At 40.7% G+C, this 23,166-nt stretch overlaps 1 protein-coding gene across 1 annotated transcript in view; it reads left to right on the top strand.

The window, feature by feature from the left end:
* MAPRE2 (microtubule associated protein RP/EB family member 2) overlaps positions 1–23,166 on the top strand; it is a 101,639-nt gene that overhangs the window by 17,830 nt on the left and 60,643 nt on the right. Inside the window, exon 2 of the mRNA XM_074898997.1 lies at positions 8,295–8,356. The gene's annotated coding sequence lies outside the window, so the exon portion shown is untranslated. The remainder of the gene's footprint in view (positions 1–8,294; positions 8,357–23,166) is intronic.

Here is a 23,166-nt window from a genome sequence, read left to right as displayed (position 1 = left end):
TGTGGATCTATGGAAAAGTGACTCTTACACACCACCTAGCAAAACTGGTAGTTGGCAGTGATTAGGAGAAAATGAGAGAGGAAAACACTCAAACTTTTTTTTGGCTTTTAGTTTATGACTCAGTACATGTGGTGATCTGTGCAGTACAAAATGAGGTGATGCTACACTCTTCGGTGTATCTTCAGTAGTCACATAAACACCTTATCTGATCAGAGGTTCACAGGACATGTCCACAAACTATAGCCTTGCAGACTTCATAAGTTTGTACATCTGTAATTGACTGCAAGTAATCCATTCCTCTCACACAAGAGAGGAGGCCAGGAACTCTTTATCTGCTTCACCAGTGCTGTAAAGAGCAAAACTTTATTTTTTAGTTTTATATATTGGATATTATGCATTATAAATGTCTTTATGTATTATATATTTAGATTCTTAAAGACTGAAATAAATATCAAGATACAAGATTTTAGCTGTTTTTACCATTGCCACAGATACTGGAATCTATCTTTACATCCTTGTGTTAATCCCATTTTCCTTTTCAGGAACTTGTGGCACAGAACACATGCCAGAACTGTTAAAGGGCTGAGATGGCAGTCCAATACCTTAACTAGGGCTCTCTTTCCTGGGTAAAGCAAGCAGGCAATTAGCATCCTGCCATTATACTTTCACACAAAATCATTGAATGATACAAGTTGAAAGAGATCTTGTCCAACCTCTGTTCAGAGCCATCCCAAACAGATCAGGTTGCTCAGGAACTTGTTGAGCCCATCCTCACTGGATCCAGCATTCAACCCCCTTGTGAGGAAAAAACTTTTCCTAACATGTAATCAGGATTTGTCCTGTTGAAACTTGCCTGTTGCAATGTCAGTGTGTGCCTTTGAGAAGATCCTGACTCCATCATCTCTACACCCTCCCCTTAGGTAGCTGTGGGATGCAGTGATACAACCCACACACCCTAAGCCTTCTGCAGGCTGGACAAATCCAACTCTCGCAGCTTCTCCTGCATCATGTACTCCAGCTCCTTTTCCATCTTGATATAGTAGACTGGGTTCCAGTATGTCTGTCGCCGGTTTGTGACTCCTCAGTACACAGGTACTCACTTTCGCAAGTTGTGAATTACGGGGGAATAATTACTGCCATGGATCTTCAAACCCAGTCCAGTGAAGGGTTGTCCTTCTCTACTGCAAAGGAATGCTGCTGAGTTTTTTCCAACTTGTCCACCAAGACCCCCGGGTCTTTCTTTCTCTGAAGCTGGTCTCCAGCCACCTGGCACCTAGCATGGTCATTCCCTCCCAGGGGCACGAATTTGCATACTTGCTTTCCAGACCTGTCCTTGCTCTTTCCTAGTCTGGTATAGGTAGTGAATGTTGCATTGTTCTAGAGATTATTTTTACTGAATTCTGTAATCTAGCAAAGGTCACAGGTCAGTAAGCTAGACAACTTGCAGGCATGGCTGTGTGCTCATAACAGAGCAATGTGTCAGAACAGAGGGTTGGTAGGAGCATTTATCCCCTCTATGTGGCCACCTACCTATCTTTGGCTGAATATTCTCTGACATGCTTAATTTTCTTCACTCACTGTAAAGAGAGATCTGAAAAACTAATCCCCCAATAAAGGGGGATTTAGCCCATCTGATCTCAGGGACACTAACTGAGCTACCCGCGTTTTTCTCAGGCATATCTCGAAGCATAAGGATTACAGTGAAGGATACCATTTAAGTGTAAGTTATTTCTTGAGTTTAAAGCTCTGTCTTTTAAAGCTCTTAAAACAACGCATTCTAAATATTTTGTTGGTCCTGAAGCTGTTAGATTTTAGATCACTGAAGCAGTTCTGAGAGTCCTGCAGTTTGCTGCAGCTGCCTGTATAACACTTCTGTGGAATCTATCTTTGGGCTCTTCCTACCATGCTCATTCAGCAGGCTTGTTTTCAAAGAAAGAATGTCACCTGGGTAATTCAACATATTATTATGCCATCAGGACTCCTCACGTTAAACTTCAGGTTTGGCTGTCTTAAAGAACTTCAGAAAATGTCTCAAGTCAAAACACAGACACAGGTTATTGGGTTTTAACATCTGAATGTATACCTTAATGCTTTTTCCTTGAATCTTCTTTTAATTATCAGTTGCTGATTAGCCTATAAAAATTCAGCCACAAAACGAAGCCTAAAGCTGGGCACAGGAAATTATAAATGTACTGGAAACTTGTGGTGGGTTGACCTGGACCAGAGCAGTTGCTGCTAGCTGGCCTCCATGTGTCTTTTACTCCTTTCATATTGAAGAGGAAAAAGCTGATAGACGTTGTCTCATAGCTGTGTGTACCCACCAGTCTTCAGGCAATACTTGAAGAGGAGTTCATGTCTACTTTTAAAGCTCAATATTCCAGCCCACCGAATGGAGTTGTTCCCTGTACCTGTTTCTGACCAGCAATACCAGTCACTGAGATCCTGCCCTTCCAGTTGTGCCAGCCCACCTGTTGATGGGGCCATGCTGTGTACTGAAACAGAGAACTGCACCAGATTTATTTTTTTAACTCGGGGTGGTGGTGGAGATAACTTTGAAATGGATCCCTTTCTCCGTCTACTTCAGAGTGGTTTGGATTAAGAGTTATTCCAGCAAAACTGAGGGGCAGCCCAGAGACATAAAGAAAGAGTGAACAGTTAAGGCTGGAATGGCTTAAGGCAATATTATTGCCAAATTCTTCATAATGTGAAACCTTAGCCAGTGCTGGCTTTTCTTGCCTCGCTATAAAACGTATGCATCACTGCAACATAACTTCTTGTTTATAAAGAGGAAGATATTAGAGAAATGTGTTAAGTGATTCTAGTGTATGAAACAAAGCAGAAACCTGATCAACCCTAGTTATTCTTAAACCAAGTGCATTCTGTAAGATGGCATAATGCCTACCAGAAAAACACATCAAAATGCATAATACATCGGTACATACAGAAGTGCATCAATAGCAAACTGCAGTCCAATGTGCAAACCACTGACAGGTGCCTAACAAAATTGGTGATTGTGTTGGATGTGGAAGCCAATAGACATGGGCACTGACACTGCAAGTAGAACAGATTTTTGGTTAGTGTGATAGAAATCGAAATGCAGACATCAATGACTCTGAGCTAAGCTTTAAAGAAAGGGATACCTCAAATAACTGAAGGAAGGTTGTTTTCTCAAAAAGGAGCAAAGAGGAAAAACTTCTTGGTTGAAAAGGGGCTAAATATAATGTAGCAGCCTGCTGCTAAATAGATGATAAATACACATTCTCATCTGTTTGTCCTGTTAGGTCTGCTACCTACTGCTTGATATACTGACTTGGCATTTATTATGCCAAAAAAAACAAAAAAAGTTTGCCAAATCTGTCACACTAACTAAAATCACACGAGCTGAGCTCTGTTACACTCTTTTGGAGTTCGAAGATAATTACTGCATCTCAAAGTTATTGGGCAGGAAGGCAGGCAAAGGTATTCCTTAATAGGAGGAGGGCAGGTAGGCTGCTGCAAAAAGTAGGTGTCACACTGCCTTTGGCTAAAGCTTTGAACCCAGCACTGTTTCCATGGCATTTGCATCTTGGAAACTCCAGTTTACAAAAGGTTGAGGAGGGATGGGAGAGAACAACAGAATTTACAGAAGTTGGCTTACTGCTCTATGTGGAGAAAAATCTAGTGGCTTCCCAAGCGGGGTTAGAAGTCTTCCTGAGAAGGGATGCATGTACTTTCCTACTAAGTTGTTAAGTAGGACATGCTTGGATTGACTCTATGTGTAAATGACCAAAAAAAGATTGGTTGCTTTGTAAATGAGAAGGAGGGAACAAAGTTTTATAAGAAGTCTCTAGCACCTTTTTCATGCTAATAGATGACTTGAAATGAGAGCACTGGCAGAAGAGCAGAACCACTGGGGCAAAACATTTGAAATTACAAGAGCAAAAGAGGTGGGAAGCTCTGTCATGCACTCAGTAGCAGCATCTCACATCTTCTGGGTCAAACTAGGGCATTTCTCATGAGTTTGGAGTTGGAAATTAATTCTAAACTCAGCTCTGTTACTTGATTTCTTTCCTTTGTCCTTGTCTTTGTGGCTTCCATATACTGCTGCAGAGCCCGGTCCTGAGCAGAGTAGGAACAGTGAGACAGCATGGGGTTGGGCTGTTAGTTAACAGTAAGTTGAGAAATCTTCCCAACTGTTAAATGTATGGGGGTTTTTGTTTTGGTTTTTGTGATTCATGCACAGCTCATAAAACCAGCAGTTCTTTCCTCTGACACTGGAAGCCTTAATCTTTTGGTTCATCTTTTCAACAGGAAAGCATATGTAAATAGTGATATACACTGTTTTCTGATTTACACTCCAAGTTTGTCCATTTCTGTAATTTGTCAAGCTATTCTCCACTCAGTGAATGCCTGGATAGCAGCCACAACGGGTTTGCTTGAATTCTTTCAGTTGCTAAAAATAAGTTGGTTTTGGAGTTGTTTTTTATAACCACTGAGGATATTTGAAGCAATAATAGGTGACTGTCAGCCTGTATTATAAATTGTTTTCATGCAACACCACATTCCCAGCCCTTGGCGGGGAGGGAAAAAGATCTGTGCAGTACGGTAGAAAATATCCAGTCCACTACTAGCTTGTCTTCTGCTACTAGCAGACGACAAGGCTCTGCACCCACATGGGGCATACAGCTCCCTGTGAGATAGTTTGGAAAATATGTTGTCAAATGTACTAGAAGGCATTTGATTTAAATCACCTTAATAACATTCTGTCCTAACTTTTCATCCTTGGTCCTTCAAACTAACAGCTATAGATACTACTTTTCATAGTATAACTGATGTGCTTCTAGAAGCTGGTATGTATATATATATATATGTTTCTTTTTTTTCCTGCAGATTTCCTTTGCTTTACTGTCTTTTTTTCACATAGTTACTTGGCTTTTGGCTTCCTTTCTCATACCCTTGCCCAATCCTTGGGGTTTGGGGTTTTTTTCTTTTTTTTTTTTTTTTTTTTGTCAATATTCATTCAGAATTAAATCAATGTTTTACAGCGTTTCAAGGGATATTATCATAGAAGCCCCTTCTGTGTCAGTTTGCATGAATGGGTTGAACGGGTACTTAAGTTTGTGGATGTAGCAATAGCTACCAGAAAACAAGTTCACAGGGAGGAAAAGTATGCACTGAGAGGGAGCAGGTGAAAGCTTCCCAAGACCAAATAAACCCTAAAAAGCAGTGATCCACTGAACATCTCAAGATTCCCATAAACTTCAAACAGCAAGTGTCTGCCAAATCCGTCAAAGGCCACCACCAGCACACACTAGCATCAGTGGCAGGTTGTGTAACTTACTGCATCTGAGAAAGTGGCAAGCATAGGCTCCAGGGCTGTAGCCTGGTAAAGCAAGGGATGACCTGAGGGACTTTTTGAACACTGGAAACCAGTCGCCCACCAATCTGACCCCGCTGTCTGCGCTTGGCCTCCTGACTGATGCTCCAGTTGTTGGAGGATCAACACTCCACAAGTTGTTGCAGGAGTGGAGTGTAGGAGGGGGATAACTGAATACACCATGTGAATACTCATTGGCTATTAGTAAAATCTGCCCAGTTCTGTTAATAACATTTTCCACTAAATATTGAGCTGGTTTCCCCCAACACAATCCCCCCATCAGGGGAACAAATAGTGTAATACAGGGAACTTGCAGCTATGTGTAACTTTAAAACATTGAACAAATCATAATTTCCTGTCTTGAAAAATGTATAATCCTTTTTTCTTACCTGTTTCACTATGTGGGATTTTGTGAGATTCCTCTTTAAATTGTTGTTAAAGAATTTTTATTTTTTTTTTTTTCCCTGTTTTAAGGTCTTTTCCATTTTCCAGATCCTCTAGATCTTTATCCTCTTGCTTTTCTACCCCTTGACCTTTTCCTATGTTAACCAGCGTGGAAGGACTAAGTTCTTTAGATGTCTTTGCACATGACTCTTTAGAAGATGGGAACATGTTCTAAAATCAGTGCAGCCTCTGTGTGTTGGGGAATTCTGAGGAATTGAATTGCACTTGCTAGTTTATGAAGAGTGGTGATATGATGCCAGTGTCTGCAGCTGAGACCTGTGCATGGCCTGGCATGTTGAAACATGGCATCCTTTCCTCCCTTGTGTTTTCCTTGCACACTTTTATCCCTTCACCCCTCCAAAGAAGACTCCAGCTCCCTATCGTTACCGTCCTCACACTCACTAACTAGGACCTCTACTGCATTCCTTTGTCCACCTAAATTAAATTCCACCTTAATGATCTGGTGTTTCCTACCACTCCCTTGCCTGGGTGCTGCTCCAGCATCTCAAGCCAGAAGTACAGGTCGAGGTGTTGGCATGGATTATGGAACAGGTGGAGACCTGGCAGTGCTGCTGCACACAGCAGCAAGCAAGTGCCAATTATCTCATCTGGCCATAGCCATCACACTGCTCCCTCTACCTCAGATAAGTACCTGTATGCAAGCAAAAAGTCAGGAGCTGTTGCTGATATACATACAGGTCAAACCAAAGAGGTACATCATCATCAGTTTTCAAGTTTTAGGAACCTCTGCTATGAAGGCTTTTGTTTTTTTCTTTAAGACTATACAAATGAAGTTCAGTGTGGTAGTGTTATTCAAATCACTCTCAAACCAAGCTCTACTTACTGAAGACAATTCAGTAGTTATCTCTCTTCAATATGCCATAAATATCACCCTCTTCAGAAAGTGCAGTGTGGAAGATGTTCAATGAGCAAATTGAGTCTTGCATTTCGAAGGAAATTGCCACATCTCTCCACTGCTGTTGCCTGTTAGAAGGTCTGGTCAACACCTTCTGATGCAAGATTACTTCTAACCATTGTCTTAAGAGTGCCCCATCCTTACAAATTATTGGAGCAGTGCCGTTAGATCCCAGCTTAAGTTCAGGGGGGCCTACTTGAGCAAAAGCCAACATACCATGATGGATATGCTGTTCCTTTGCCAATAGGATGCCTGAGGTTTGTCAGCTGTGCTGGAATCACTTTCCACATTAAACAAATGGAGGAAAAAAAAAAAAGTACATTGAAAAGCACAGCTTAAGAGGCTTGGAGAGATGCAAAGAAATGAAACAATAACATGTTTAATAGCTAATTCCCATTCTGGTTTGGCTTTAAGGTAGCTTCAGCCTTCCAGTCTGCTAGCAGTCTTGCTAAGCTCTCTGCCAGGATGAGTCACAGCTCCTGGAGCTGGGATCCAGTCCTTTAGACAAGCCATCTTTAAAGGTCTGTTTACCTTTCCCGATGATAATGAATTGGAGTGAGAATTGCTTTGTTTTCTTCCTCTTAAACCAGGGTTTATGATGAATATAAATTCACCTGTGGGAGCTTCTTGCATCCTTCAATCCTGATTCAATCTGAGTACCCCTGGTCTTCGGTGTAGTTTCATGCTGTTATGCAGAGATAGATGCCTTTGGAATACCCCTCCCTGCTGGGCTGTCTCAACTAGTTGACTAGGAATGCAAAACAAGCAATAACCAGAGCCCTGGTCTGACTGTAAACCATTATTTACCTGCTAGGAATGATATTTCCTGCTGACTGAGAAGGTGAATTAAGAAACTTAGCCACGTAACCCTAGTATGTAATTCATAGCAGAAATTGAAACCCATATATGGTTGCTACTGCTTATGTTTCTGTAGCCTGTAATGTAGCACTTGAGAGAATGTATGTGACAACAAATCTAGCAATTGTAGGCAATTGCACGTAGGAACACAGAAGGCACCGGGCCTTAATGTGGCTGCTACAAGTGGGCACCATCATGACTTCACTGTGAAGTAAGACACTTCAAAGGTTTACTAATGTTTTTGTGTTGTATTGGCAAAAACATAGTTGCTGGGCATCACTTCATGTCTTTGTCAATGGTAGATTTTTTTTTTCCCTCTGAAAAGCTGTTCAGGCAAGTGCAGCAAGGCCCCTGTTGCATGACACAACGGTCATAACTGATTGCCTGTGCTCAGAAGAAGCCTGGTCAGATGAAGAAACAGCAATGTGCCTGGCAATTATGAATAAACTCTGAATGTAGCACTGCATAAGGGAGCTCATAGATTTGCTACTATATCAGAGGGACATCTGATTGTTGTGCAGATGTGTAAGACACTGAACCATTGTGAACGCAGCTGAATTAGGGTTTTGTAATGAAGGACTTCTCCTCTTGTTTCATTTTTAGCATACAGCTATTGCATCACTGACCAACTGAAACTGACAAAGACCATTCAGTGAATCTTTTTTTTTTCTTTCCCTCTGTTTGCTTGTTGAACTAAAGGTTTTCATGTTTTCTTTTCAGTACCAAATTGCTGCAAGGAATAGTTCAAGCCGGCAACCAGGGCAAGTGTTTGGATGCTCAAAGTAAGTACTTTTGTGTGTTTGTATGTGTTTGTTACAGTACTAGCAACTGAGGAAGTACCCAAGAACTTGTGTTTGAGGTCTGTAAGGCAGTAGCTTGATTCTTTTGGTATCAATAATAAGTGATATTCCTTTGCAATGTTTTATTACACATCTTTGTGTAATTAATAGATTCAAGTCATCAGGAATTATTCATTCATGAAACAGAACTGATGAAAGCTAAACTAGATGCCACAGACCTTTTGGAAATAATTTGGCTTTTTAACTGGAGTAAGAAGGAAATGCTGGCAGAAAGGAATTTAAAAAAAAAAAGGGAAACCTAAAGGTGAACAATGATTCCCCCTTTCTGTTTGGGAGCTTTGAGAAATTGTATTCTTGCTTTTGTTTTGTTAAATGTTGACTCTTCACGTTATTAGTGCTGCCTTCCTAATGGTAAGTGGACAAAGCAAACTACACTAAATGCCACTGTACCAGGTTAATAATTAATGTCAGATAGAATTTGTAAGGCACTGTCCCTTTTTTATTCCCCAACTATAGAAGTTTAAATCGCATCCCACCGAGTTAGATGTTAACCTAAACTGTCCAGCCTCCAGTTTGGCGTTTTATGAAATCTGCACAGGGAGTCACCTGCAGAGAGGGGAGGGATCGATGACAGCAGGAGATAGGAGGCCCACAAGGTGGCAATGTTTGGAAAGCCTTGGAAAGGATGCTCCTGCAACAGATCTGGGCTTCCTGGGGTTGCCATCACTCCTTGCCCTTCTATCATTGTTGCTGCATCTGTGCTATTAAACAAGGAATCTTCACTATTGCCGAAATGGGGCATGGGATACCCGGTGATAAGCCTCCTATTTGAACAGATTCGCTATTGACAGTGCTCACCATATTGTGCTGGATACGGTACGTGCCTTTTCCCTTGGCAAGGGAAGTGCTGCAGCATTAGTGGTTTGCAATACAGCATGGGGTTGCTTTATTCATAGATGGCGCTGAAAATAACGTGCAGCACTGAAATGAGGCTAAGGCTGTGTAATGAAGAACTTTCGTTTTAAAACATACTACTGCATTTCTGCTGATGCTTGTAAAGCTGTACAGTGTATAAATGCTAACTTTGGATATAGGAGGTGTCTGTTTGTGGTGATACTTTGTACTCAGAAGTAAAAAGGTTTATGTGAGCTATTTTAAAGACTTTGTTTCATAGTGAAACTAGTGATTTGCTCCAAGCTGTTTAAAAAACTTGAATCAAGTTTGCAGAAAGATTTCTCCAGATACATGATAGACATGAGAAATTAAGAGTAAATTCTATGGGAAATACAATAGTTGCCTGTCTTCATGGGCACAGACATGAGTAAGGAGAAGAGACTGACACAGGGAGAGAGAGTTAAATGAGAAGCCACAAAGTTCAGATTCATGAGGTTATGAGAGAAGAGTTACTTTCACAGCAATTAGAAGATATGCAGGGCTCAAGAGTACCTGGAGATTCTCAGTAAAAGAACAGTCTATAATTTAGAGCTGTAAGAGACCTGTATTCTTCAAGGATGAAGTTCCAGACTACAGGAGGCATCTGAGAACAAGAACTAGGAAAATGTAACGTCCTCCCCCTGTGGATACGCTGCTTCCCATGGGAGTGTTGCAGATGGAAGTGCAGTGGGGCAGTGTCCTGTGCTGAGCCACAATGGGTTTCATCTATCACGTTCTCCCCTTGCACGGAGTAGGTGCCACTGCTTAAAGTCAAGCTTTGTCACTGTGGTTATACTGGCATTGTCACGAGTACTTGGAAACAACAGGAAATCTAAAGAAAACTGTGAGCATTGAGATAGTGTGCAGCCACCAAATGGACATTTATAAAAGCAAACTTCATCCTACCTGTCTAATAGAAACTTATCTGACACATGCAGATTTCCTGCAATGAGTAACTCTCTCTGTGGAGCAACAGGCAGTTTTCAAGCATATTCCCTGCGGATTGCTGCTTACTGTGTAACCTTTCGTTTCCAAATCACTTAGTCTTTATGGCCTATTATATGTCAAAATAAAGATCTAACAATCAGCCTTCTAATACCAGAAATTCATTATATTGCTAGAGAATTAGCTAAGCTATTACAATTGCAAAAGACAAATCCATGTAAGTATTATATACTAGTCTTCACTTGGGAAACCTTCCAGTCAGGTTTCAGTGCCTTTGAGCCTGACAAATGGGTGTATTTTTTCATGGAGTTAAGTTATATGGACAACAACATGAAGGATGGATGTTGGAACATCCAAGGAATTTTACAGTTCTCGCATCAAGTGCTCTCGTGTGCGAGATGCAGATAAGTGGGCTTTTGGCAGTTACAGTTCCTTGCTTGATGTATTACCACTAAAACAATTACAATATACCATAACATTAGAAAGCAGGTTTGGTTTCTACTGAACATTAGCTCAGGAATTACCAGTAATTTTGAGATAGGGGAAGAGAAAGCGTATAAATTAAAAATACGTATATACGTAGATATGAAATACATTTGTATGATGAGCTACTAATTCATGAAGTGTTCAGGAGAGATCTGAACAAAAAGGCCCATATGAGCTTTTTTCTGCACAGAAACAAATGTCCTCTGGCCATTCATGCTAAAGGTACATATAGTTACTTCAGCTAGGCAGACTAAAGAAGTATTTCCTCTCCCTACTTTCTCCCCATCTCCCAGCACCAGCACTGGTGCAGAATAAAATACTACTTCTAGATAAGTGCGGTTTGTTTCCTGCTTGTTTCCCCAAACTGTTCACCTTAATGTCCACCAGAGACCTGACTTCTCTAAGGGCTGCTTTGTACCTTCAGCCAAATGATTTAAATATGAAATAGGTGAACTTCTGGGCTGAGTGGACTGCTTCAGAAGAATTTTCATTCCATGGCAATAACACAAGGTCCCCCAAAATGTAGTGGAGGACATCTGTTTAGGAGTCAGTCCTGCATAGGATACAGCTGCTTTACAGTTGGTTTTAATCCAACATGAGCAAACTGGAGACCTAAATCCTGAACCTAAGAGAGCAAAGTTAACCGAAGTGGAATGTTTGTTTATGGCTGCGTGCTCACCAGTCCCATTCTCTTCTTAACTTAGGAATCGGGTAGCTTGGATAGCCTTTTATGGTGCTGTCTGAAAATATTCTGAACTTTGGGGTGATATTTATTTTTTCAGTGCCCAATACCAAAAATTATCCCACAGGAGCTCAGCAAAGCAGCTTACTCATCAGGAACGTAACTTTGCTTTTCAAAAAGATAACGTGTGGTTTTGTTCAGACTTAATAATGAGATCCTTTCCAACGCAGAAGCTGTCAACAGCACTGACATACATTCACAGTTACAAAAACACATAGCCTTGTGGTTGGGGTTTTTATTAAATAGAAACCTCATTTTCTACTGTAATGAGGAAAAGACACTGTTTTCATGCCACTAGTACCTTTTGTGCTCTGTTACAGAAGCATTTTTTTATTTTTAAACACAATATGACTGTTCAGAGGTTACAAAATGTTGCTACTTTATGCCATGACTGTTGAAGCCATGACAATATACAATAACATAAAGGAAGAATGATACCTTTGTTTCTAGTTGTCTTTTGTTGCCTTCTGCATTTTGCCTATCAATGGCACTTCATTTAAATGTTGAAGAATGTTTATTAATGAATGATTCAAGTAATGATTTCAGTTTTGTTCCAGCAGTTTTTAAACCAAAAAACCCACAACTTTTTTTTCTTGGGGGGTCCACCTTAAAAATATTAATCCCTGTTAGATATGTCAAGTATTTGTAGTGCATCCAAATGCTATAAAAGTAACTGTGTCATTTTTCAAGGCAGTTTCTTGACTTCATAAATACAATCTTGCAAATGTGCACAGGACCTACCTTGATTCTGTGCAGTCATCCTGACTCTGCCATCAAGCTGGATCTGTTAGGAAAATGGATGCTCTTTTTCTAGTAGTCTGTTCTGCTAGTCTGTCTGCAATACTGACTGCGAGTGTGACCGTTTGCTGATCACTTTAATGTCTGGAAGGTGCTAACCGCAAAGTGCTAAGTAGCCCTAGATTTCATCCAGTGAAGGAAAGGCAAAAGCAGGAGAGATAGAGGAAGGAAGGGAGATGGAAGAGTGTAAAAGGAAGATGGGAAGACAAAGTTGGGCTGACACAGTGGTGACCCCAAGTGCTGCTGAGGAATATGACAAAGAACTGAGCTGAAACCAAAACGCTGTTGCAGATGAGGTGGGAGGCATGTTGAGCTCAAAGTGCCATGGCTGTGTTCCCATCTGTACCTTCTCTTTTGTGAAGTACCCGTATCCCTGTCCTGTCCAGTGGTGTGGTAGGTGCTGCATATCTTACCTGGCCTCCTCTCCCATGATGCTGCTAAAGCCTGTACCTGCACATCGGGTGCTGGGATGCTGAGCTGCAATGCTCAGGGCCTCCATCATCAGAGTAAAATCCATGGGGCAGAGAGGGTCCCAGAAACCCATCATGCCTGCTACGAGTCCAAGAGTAAAGAAAGACTTGAAAGAGTTCGTTCAAATATTGTACTTTGGGGAGGGGAGTTTGTGGGTTTTTTGGCTGTTGCTGCCTTTTCTGGTTTTATTCTTTCAGATTTTTTCTTAATCAAAGTATCGGCATTTTCCAACATTTCTCTGCAATCACTGGGGCTGGTTACTTTGGTTTTCATTAGCTGACTGCTGGGATTCTTATATAATTATATTGCTCCATGATCTGCAGCTTCCAGAAAATCACGCTATATAGTGAGTCACAGTAAAGCATGAGTTGCTGGCAACACACAAGACACTAGTGAGGTCAGGTGGAAGTAGCATGCATTTAATTTTGTAAGTTGTCCTTATGGTAAAAATGTTGCTTATAATAATGGCTTCTTCAGCCTTCTTAGAGACTTCTTTAGCCTTAGGTAGAGTGTGGGAAGGCTGCTGTTTTGTGCACTGGTCTTGCCTTGCAATACAAGGTAGCAAAATTAGAGGTTTTCAGTGTATTGGGACCTAGTAATTTGTTGTCCTTGATACATTTCCTCTGTTGTTAATTCAGGGCTTGCATTTCAGCCCCAGTGTTTTAATCATCTGTGTTGTTTTGCATGTTTGTTCCTACCTGAGTCTGGAGCAGGCACAGAAACAGGCATGTGGTGAGAGGTGCTTACACATGGCAAAGTTGATGGCATCTGGCTTGAGCCTTAAAAGCCTCAGCTAGATATCTGCCACCAAAGTGTGCATAGCTGAAGCCCCAGTTAAAAGTCCTCTCTGATTGATTAGACAAGCCAGGTACATGTCATGGTTACCATTTAGTGTGGGGATGGCCAGTAGTGCTTCTTTATGAACATCCGCTCCTCACAGAAGGAAGCTGGCAGTGCCCCCACATTAAGGTTTATGCAGTGGTTTCTATTAGAGCTTCATCCTCTTACGCAGGGCCTGGATTTGGCTTGCTACTAATGACCTCAGTGTGCTGCATGGGATAAACGCCTTCTGAACGGCACTATAGGAAACGCTCTTCCATTTCATTAGATTGTAGGTTTTCAAAACAATAACTAGTTTTCATCTTGTGTCTGTAGAAAAGAACAATATTGACTGTACTGAAGTATCTTCAGACTTGGTCTGATTTCATAGCTAGGATCTTTTCCATCTAATATAAGAGGCTTCTTATAATCTTTTAAATCTGCAGCTTATGTTTGACAAGTGGGTCATTGGTTAATGGAAGCACATAAATCCAGCTGTTTATCTTTTCAGTAAGATCATGCACTTTCTGTATGCTCTTGTTTGCTCAAAATGGAGATGTGTACATTTTTAATGGCCTTCCCTCTATTTGAGAGTAGGGGTGTGAGCTTTATATTACACTTTATCTGTTCCCTACATTTAAATAAAATCACAGTAGTGCTTCAGCTGGTATCACATTTGATCCAGAAATTTATGGCAGCAGGTGTGGTACTATTAATTTAATTACTAGGTGTTATTTTTAAAAAGTCGCTAATATGACTTTATAATGAAAATTTACTGTTGTGCACTGCTTGCAAGTTTTCTTGCTTCCTCATTTTTCTTCCCCAAGCTCCAGTATTTGTGTGTTGCCATTAGCAGATGCACCTTCCACTAAAGCAGGCCAGCAGTAGCTTTCTCCCAGCTAGTTTTGCCCCTTAACAACCAGGCAAGGACATTTTTTGGCTAATTTGAAATATCAGGATTTCAGAAAGTGCTTGGTAAGCTTTCTGTAGGGTGCTAGTATCTAAATAAAGAACTTGCAGCACTAGGTTAATAAAGGTCTCAAAGTATTCATGGAAACTTGGTCTGATATGTCAAGTTCCAAAAGTCCTCTTAGGGAGTGCTTGTCAGTGAGAGAAGTTTCTTGACACAGTTTGCAAATCTTTTTTTTTTTTTTAAGTTCAGAGTCCTAATATAAATGTAACATGGTTAAAGCTGTCTGTAGAAAACATTTGTCCTCTTCTTTTGAAGGTTATTTTACTAATAAAGACTTAGGATAAACACTAAGAGGATAATGAACATTGACTTGCCATTGGAAAAAGTCTGTTTTCCATCAATAAATAAGGAAACTAAAACTTTAAGATTATTAAGAGTATTGTGTAATATAACAATTAGACTGTACTTAAACAAAAACAAACAAAAACAACAACAAAAAACGCCCAACCAAACAAAAAAACCCCCACCACCCAAAAAAACAGTTTCTTGCTCCCAAATGCTCGAGCGTTTGCAAGTAGTAAGTATTACAAGTGTGTTACAGGTCTGAATACTTAACAGCAAGTTAAAAAATGTGTGCATGAAATTATCAGAAATTAAACAGAGTGCCTCAGATGCTTGAGTTTGGCCTGTAAGGAGCCTGAAATAACTAAGAGCAAGTCTATCTGAATGTTAAGACACCTTTCTGTTAAAAAAATTGCATGTATGTAATACATATATTTGTTCTAGCCCAAAGGGGAAGCACTCCTTGGTTTCTCTGAGCTAGTGATCACAGGCAAATCCTTGCAACCTAGTCTTTCAGAGGTGCTGAGGTGCCTCAGGGATTTCAGCTCTTTAGTGTGTTCATGGTGTCAATGTGTCACACAAGGTGTGTGAATCCTGAGTGTTTTGCAGCCCTTAAATACCGGTGACACTTCTTGGGATGGCTGCCTGTGAATGTGCATGCACCTTAGCTGGCAAGTACTGGAGCATTCCTCTCAGCCTAGATGAAATGAGACATAATTAGCTAATGACAGTATGTTAGCCAAACAATAGGTATGCTGGGGACTTTGTCTGAAGGAAGGAAACAAATTTGACCCAGGTTCTCTGCAGGTGGCTGATGAAGAAAGTGGAAATTGCCCAAGCCTACAAGGGATTGTGCCTGACAAAGGAAGGGTGGAAAAGAATGGGAGAAAGAACAATGGGGAAACCTCAGGTGTGGAAGAAATCCTGAGATAAAAGGGAGAAGGTGCTCATCTAGCTGTAGCAATGGAGAAAAGGGATAGGATTTGCTTTGCTGTAGAGCTGGAAATACTGTGTGGATCAGAAAGCAAACTGGAAGAAAGATGGGGACCCACCATAGTGGTGCTGAGAGTGCAACTTGCACAGACTTGTGACAGTAAGTGTTTTGAGGAGACTGATCATAACCGCAGGGCCTGTTTCTGTGCTTGTAAAGTGAGGAAAGATGACAGTTTTTAAAAAAATGCTATGAATGACGCAGATAAAAAGCAGTTATCGAGAGAAGGGGCAGATGGCATACAAACAAAAGCACACCGCTTTCTGTGTAACTTCTTGTCATTCACTACTTTGATGGGCACAAAACGTATTCTCTTCGTTGAGAATGGTTTGTAGCGCACTATAAGGACAAGAGGAAACTGTGTGGAATATTTTACAACAAGGTACTGGATTCTTGGGCCAGGGTTTGCAATCACAGAAACACTTGCATGCTACTGAATGACTTGCCAGTACAATTTTGATCCTGGTCAGGCATGAATATGCTCTGTTCACATTAGCTAGAGTATATAACAATGTTTATGTTGGCTTTTTGCTGGGTGTGGGAGGATGGACACTTAATTAACAGTTTCCTGGGACAAAGTGTAATCCCTTCAAGTCTTGCTTTGAAATGATCCAGCCCTTTGTCTGCTGGTTGAAGCATTTTTGATTCAGTAGTAGGTATCCAAACACTTAATTGACCATCTGCTGGAACCATTACTTTTTTGTGCCAGCCTTCTCCTTTCCTCTTTAGCAGTGGTGATCATCTTGGACAGGTTGATAGATGTTGACAAATGCAGTGTTCCTTGGGTTATAAACCCTGTGCAAGCTTCACGTGTTCAGTATCTGTAATGCCGATCTTGGGCAAGGTGCAACACCTGTAATCGTAGTTAATAATCATTCAGAAGCATTTAAACTTCTCCTTCTTGTGTTATATGCGAGCATTGGATACTCATGTGGAGCATTAAAATTACTTGGATAACATGTGCAAATCAAATGGCTATCAGCTTCACAACACTTATTGTAAAAAAGGAACAGAGAATCATTGATCCCAAGAGCCTTTATTAACGATTCTTGAATTCTTAGTATGTAATATCAATACGAAGTCAAGTTTTCAGCAGAGTAACGTAACAAGTTATGTAACAGAAAGTCATCATCTACCGATAAAGGTATCACTTCAGTGTGGGATACGGCCATACCACATTTTCATGTTAGACATTTCTGCCCTTGACAATTGGTGTTGCAAAGATCCTCCTTTGTCCTCCCCCATGCCAGTGTTGCTTTTATGAAATATGCATTAGACTAAAATGCTTTCAAAGTATATTGCTGATGTGTTCAGTGTAGAACAGTAAGAAGGAACATCAGAGAGGTAGGTTGTCTACTCCTACTGGGTTTTTGTCATCTTTCTGCATTTTTTCAGACACCCCTTTGTAGCCCCAAGAAAGCCAAAGATTCCTCAAGAGCTGAAAATACATAAAGAAATTCTAGGTTTTTCTTCTTCTCTCTCATGTTTCCAAACCTTTCCAGGCTTTTACAGTTTATAACTTGTTTCATTGGTTTTGGTCAGGATATGAATAATCTGAAGCTCTGACTTTTTCCAGTAGTAACAGTCATAAGCTATACTGTATGGAAACTTGAAAATCCCAGATCCTTCTCTTCTAGAACACTAATCTCACTTTAATTAAAGTTTTTGTCATTCTCTGACAAAGTCTAGGAATCCAGATTACCTGAACATGTTTTTATTTTGGCTTTTCACAGTCTTGACATCCAAAATCTGAAAAAACAAGCCTAGAAAACTACTTAACACCTCAGTGCAAATGGAAGTGGCAATGATGAACCTAGAACAGCTCCAGCCAAATAATTCCATGTAAATGCATGTGAATGAGCCATGAGTCAGCCTCCTGCCTCAATTCCTTTTAATTGGTATTAAAGGCAGAGTGAAACAGGGAAGTCGTTACTCCAAGCATTTATTGATCACAGCCTCCATTTACAGGTTTGCAGATGAAAGCAGCTCCCCAAGGTGTGCATGAAACTCTGCTATAGCCTGGTGGATATCACTGAACACAAATGTAACAGACACTAAAGAGTTCAAACTTTTGGTTTGGTCTGGAGTTAGTGCAAATAAAAATTGTTTTTCCCTGGAACCGTCCTTCACTGAGTGCTTCCTGCTCTCGCTGGAGCTTTTTGTTGTGTAGGAAGTGTTGGATAAAAACGTTTTGGGTATTCAGTGTGAACTTTTTATGTTTTAAGTATGGAATCCTTTGATGTATACTGAAGAGTGTTTCTTTCTAAATAGGAATTTGGGTTTTTTCTTTAAAGCAGCTGGATTTAGCTAAACCCTTAAAAGGTTGGATTTAATAAATGTCCACAAAACCTATTTGTTCGTTTTAATCTAAAAATTAAGATTAGAAGTATGTAACAAGTCTTAAAATATCTCTTCTATGCAAGGGTTTCTGAAATCCCGTTTCTGTGAACAAGAACATCCTGGTTTTGTAGACAGTGTTTGAATCTTGAAATAATCCTCTGATTTCTATTTGATTTCTGCACTAACTATAAAAGGCAACTGCTGCCTTTTTAACAAAAAATACCCACAGGCTGTGGCTCTTCAAGACCTCTCTGTCTTAGCAAGGAATTCATGCACTAATGGTCAGATTGGATTTGCAGCTTAATAGGCTAAATTTTCAAGAATGCTTAACTGACAAAGACCCCAAGTTTGTTTTACTCTTCCTTGCAGGCACAGAACACTCCTTAAAATATTAAATGTGACCTCTGAAATATAAATATGTCCATATATTTAAAAATAGACATGAATTACCTCATAGGGATGTGGTCCATGCACATTGTGTAATTGGGACAGCCCTCTCTTTCTTTCTCTTTATCTGTCTCTCTCCAGGGAAGTCAAATAATCAAGACTTTGCTTAAAGTGGCAACACTATAATCCCCAAGGGTGGGAAACTCATTCTTTATCTACAGGATGTCTGGAGTGATAAGTAGCTGTTTTATTAAAACTCGTGCAGTGCTGCTTTGTCCTGACAAAATTATCATTTGCTGTTCGGTATGGTGAGTTTAAATGCAACATACCCTGAAATTTAAGGCATAGAATGAAGTAACGGATGGAGGTGGGAGAATTTATTCAGTGCTGTGTAAACAAAGAAAGTCTATGAAGTTTTGAATTTTCACTTGAAGGGACTTTATGCCACAGTGGGAGCTTTCCTTTGGGCAGATTGGTGCAGTTGACAGTATGTCAGTGAAGTGGGAAATGTGAGGAGTTCTGCATAACCCAGGTCAGCTTGAAATTTATCATACACCATATCATATCTGATATATGTTCCCTGTGTTAGTAACATTGATGTTGTTAATTCCTATATGGACGTTTCTGTGTAATACATTGTTATTACAGGTTAGAACTGTGCACTAATTTAGGCTGGCACAAGCCAATGCTCTCTCATCAGACATCCAGTTACAGATACCTCATTTGTACTTCCCATAGTTAACATGTAAATCTGGATCTCCTAGGTCTTCTGTTCTTCATTTACTAAGTGAAACTTGTATTCAAGGTGTATACTATCAGAAATTAGGCTGATTCTTATGCAGCCTAATTAAGTATGCTCATGGTTATATCCATCTTACTGAATCTACTCATGCTGGGAATAAAGTATGTCTGTGTACCTTAATGAATTGGGGTTTCCTTGAACAAGCAAGATGTGCTCAACACTTAAGACTAACTTCTTTTAGGTCTTCCCAAACTTTCTTCCCGATTTGGTTCATTCACTTATTTTCAAATTCAAACACTGTCAGCCAACTCCTTCAGGGAGAGCCTGTTTCTGCACAGGTTTCTGATAAACGCACACACTTGAGTGCTAGAAATAACTTTGATTTTGTTCTACGGTGTGTAAATCTGTTGCTTTTCATAATTCTGTTAATCTTCATCCTGATAAAGGAAGACTATGAGAATAGTTAAATTAGCAGACTATCTTGATCAGGACTGCTGCTTTACAAAAGCTGTTGCTGCCTTCTAACTGCCTGAAATCTGGTTTTCTCATTCTCTTTCCCAGTGGAAAAAATGCATTTGTGACAGAGTTCATCAAACTCCTCTGAAAAGTGAACCATGTGGGCCAAAATAGTTATACTTACGTGGTGTTTGCTACAGTTTGAAGTTATACTGAGGTGTATTCTGAGAGCAGTGCAAGGGATGTCACACTGATGCCTTTACAAACTTGAACAGAGATATCAGAGATGAGGGATCCTCCTTGGCCACCCTGGGGTTAAATGCATTTTTCTTTATCTCACCCCCTATCCCCTCCCTCACTGAAGTTATCCAAGCAATGGGGAATTTCTGCAGTTGTTAATTGTATTTGTACTTTGGCTATGTCATATACAGAGCTCCCTAAAACTGTGTTTGTTGTTTTAATCTTCTGACAAATATATCAGCAGAAGTCTCTAGCATGGCCATCACCTCTGTTTTCAGAGGCTGTGCACTGGTCACTTCTTATCAGTGTTAAAATACTCATAATTTATTTCCACATTAGCTGCCTAGTCTAAAATTCTGGCTCAAGCATGCCTGAAGTCTTACTGAATTTGGGGTTTTTAGGGGATTTCACTCTCCGGCGTTATAAATTACGCTGCATGGCCTTTTTACTGCAAGAAGCAAGACCTGCAGAGCAAGTAAGGAGAGAGGAACTGAAAACAAAATCTCTGAGGGGGAAAGAACAACCAGATTTTGGAGAATGATGTTTAGGCCTGTTGTAGTGCTTGCTAGTGTTTGCTCTAACTGGTTCACTACTGAAGAAATCAAAGTACTGGAATGCGTGTGCTGGAGTACCTTTTTCATCTTCTGTGCTGGTGGTGCCTTTTTCATCTTCAGCGCACATGGGACTTGCTGTATTCTCTGGGGAAAATGAGAACCACCTTGTAGCCAAAGTCAGGTGGGAAATGGGGAACAGCAGGCTACCATGGCATGGGAGTGGGTTCCCCTGAGAGGATGTGACATCTCCATCCTTGGAGATTTTTCAGGATTTGACTAGACTATGATTGTGTCACGGAACATGACCTGATCTCCTGTTGGTGATGATCCTGCTCTGAGTGGGAGATAGACAACCTCCATGGGTCCCTCTCAGCCATTGCTTCTGTGGTTCTCAGTGCTTGAAGATCTATTACATTGTGTTTTGCAGTTCCACCTTTCCTGGCGCTTTGCTTTGCTTAGTCTGTGTATCACTTGTGCATACTATTATAGATTGCAGTACTTTCAACATACCATGGGGGGGGGAGGTATCAACACCATGCTGACCTTTTATTCTTCAAGCTGCTTTTCTATTTGTGTGTCTAATGCATGTAAACTCTATAAGGGCAGCACAGATGCACAGTCACCTAACACAGCAACAGGTTCCTCTTTCATGTTCTGTGTCGCTGGATCTGAAACCTCTGTGCTCAGAAAGATGAAAATAGGAAGAAGGCGCTGGTGGCTTCCTGCACTTAAAAATAAGTTTGGTGTTTGCGGGACATGCAGTGAGCAGAAACAGAGTTGCAAGTGGAGGGAGTACCATGCATATGGAATCCATATTGTGCCCTGTGCCCCCCAGGCTGCGCTAGATCAAGCGAAGGAGCATGTGCTTCCTGAAAAGCAGCGCCAAGCTGCTTTTTGCCAAGGCCTGGCTCAGCCTCTGTGAAGGTAAGGTACTGCCTGGAGGCAGCATGTGTTTTCTGACCTTCAATTCTAATGCTGAGGGAGAAGGGGTCTGAAGCGGGGCTGCCGTGCTGTCCTCACCTGCACTTCTCTCTCCTGTAGCTTTGCCAGTACATGTTTTAAACATTTTTGGAGACTTCAATAAAGAAGCTTCTGTTCTTTGCCACTGGTGAAGAAATAAAAATATTTTTACAAGTTAGGGTAGCCGAGTGTTTTATTGCTCACTGCCTAGCAGAGCAGGTAGGGTTATGTCTGGCAGCTAAAGACCTGCTATAGATTATTTTTATATTCTGTCACCATGTAGCATTTCTGGCTTCTCCATGCTCTTGAGTGTTACTAAGACACTTACTGGCCTTTCTAGCAGAATGTATTTTGTTGCTTGTTTTGAAAAAGACTCAAAGGCAACTTTCTCCAGTGCGTTTACTGTTGCCAGATGAATGGAACATTTTTCAATAAAGTATGCCAACTGCAAATGCCCATAGGTTGGTTACTGAAAGTGAAATTTGAGTGTATTTGAAAACCTGGCAGAAAGAATATATAAAACCTCCTGTCTTGGTGTTCAGAGGACCATGGCTAATTGGCAGACTAATTTGAGTTTTGTTGGAGATTGATCTGTGTGTGTGTGTGTTAATGTATTCATCTGATTTAAATCCAAGTAGTTTCTCAGCAGTCCGAGTGCAGTTGGTGTTTAGTTATTGATTGTATTCACCTTACAAGCTCTCTGTGAATCCAGAGTCTATATCATCAGCATAATCATGTAAACCAAGCTTTCAGCAAACTGTGTCATTTCAGTCTGAAAGGTTAAAGATTAATTAAAACTTTGTAGAATCACTTTCTTCGTGCAGAAAAAAAATCTGAGGTATAAACCTGATCAAACTCAGTTTTATTAAAATATCAGTATGTGCCTCTGAGAACATATTAGAAATACTCATATTGCTTCCATTTGACTTGCCACCTTAAAACTCATTTTAAGAGAGTTGGATTTGGAGGTGCTTTTCTTTTATGTTTGTAGATCTGCCCAAATATTTCTTGCTTTTTTGCATCTAATAGTCTTGAGGTCATGCAGAGCTGTTTAAAGACTGTGCCGTGGTCATTCTTGCTGTTTTCTGTTTAGAAAAAACAATCTGTAAACAGTTGGATAGTTTGTTTTTCTTATGTGATAAATGTGTGAGTTCTGATCCACTGTTGGGACATGAGGATAGGTTTGACTGTGCTGAAGCTCAGATCTGCTTCTGAGGATAGTCAGCACTGCTCTGTGCTTAATGCCAGACTTTGAAGGATGTTGCTGTTTAGGCAAGGGGAGATATGCAGAAATCACAGAGATATGTGGAGGGAAATGGACTAGGGGGGCACATAAGAAACCCTTTTAAATGAAGAGGAGAAAGAGATGAGGGGTCCTGTGCATGGTGGTGCTAGCAGTGCCAGCAGCTCAGTGCTGCTGCCTCGTCGGGTTTTTTCCCCCTCTTGTTTTTGACCCATGGAGGATTTTAGAGGACGTGCCATCGAATGGTTTCTCTGTGTAAGCCTGAGAGAAGGAGAAAGCTGGAAACGTGCAATGCAGCTTGAGAGGCGTTTTACTCTGCTCTGAAGGGAAGCTGTAAGCAGGGATATAGAGCTTGGTAACTTGGACATCCTGGTGCTTGGGGGTGGGAGGGGAGGCTGGGTGGAAATCCAGGCAGAGTAGCAGACGCAGG

Source organism: Athene noctua, chromosome 2 (genome assembly GCF_965140245.1).
Source record: "Athene noctua chromosome 2, bAthNoc1.hap1.1, whole genome shotgun sequence".
NCBI lineage: Eukaryota > Metazoa > Chordata > Aves > Strigiformes > Strigidae > Athene > Athene noctua.
This window is presented reverse-complemented; position numbering and strand designations above follow the sequence as displayed.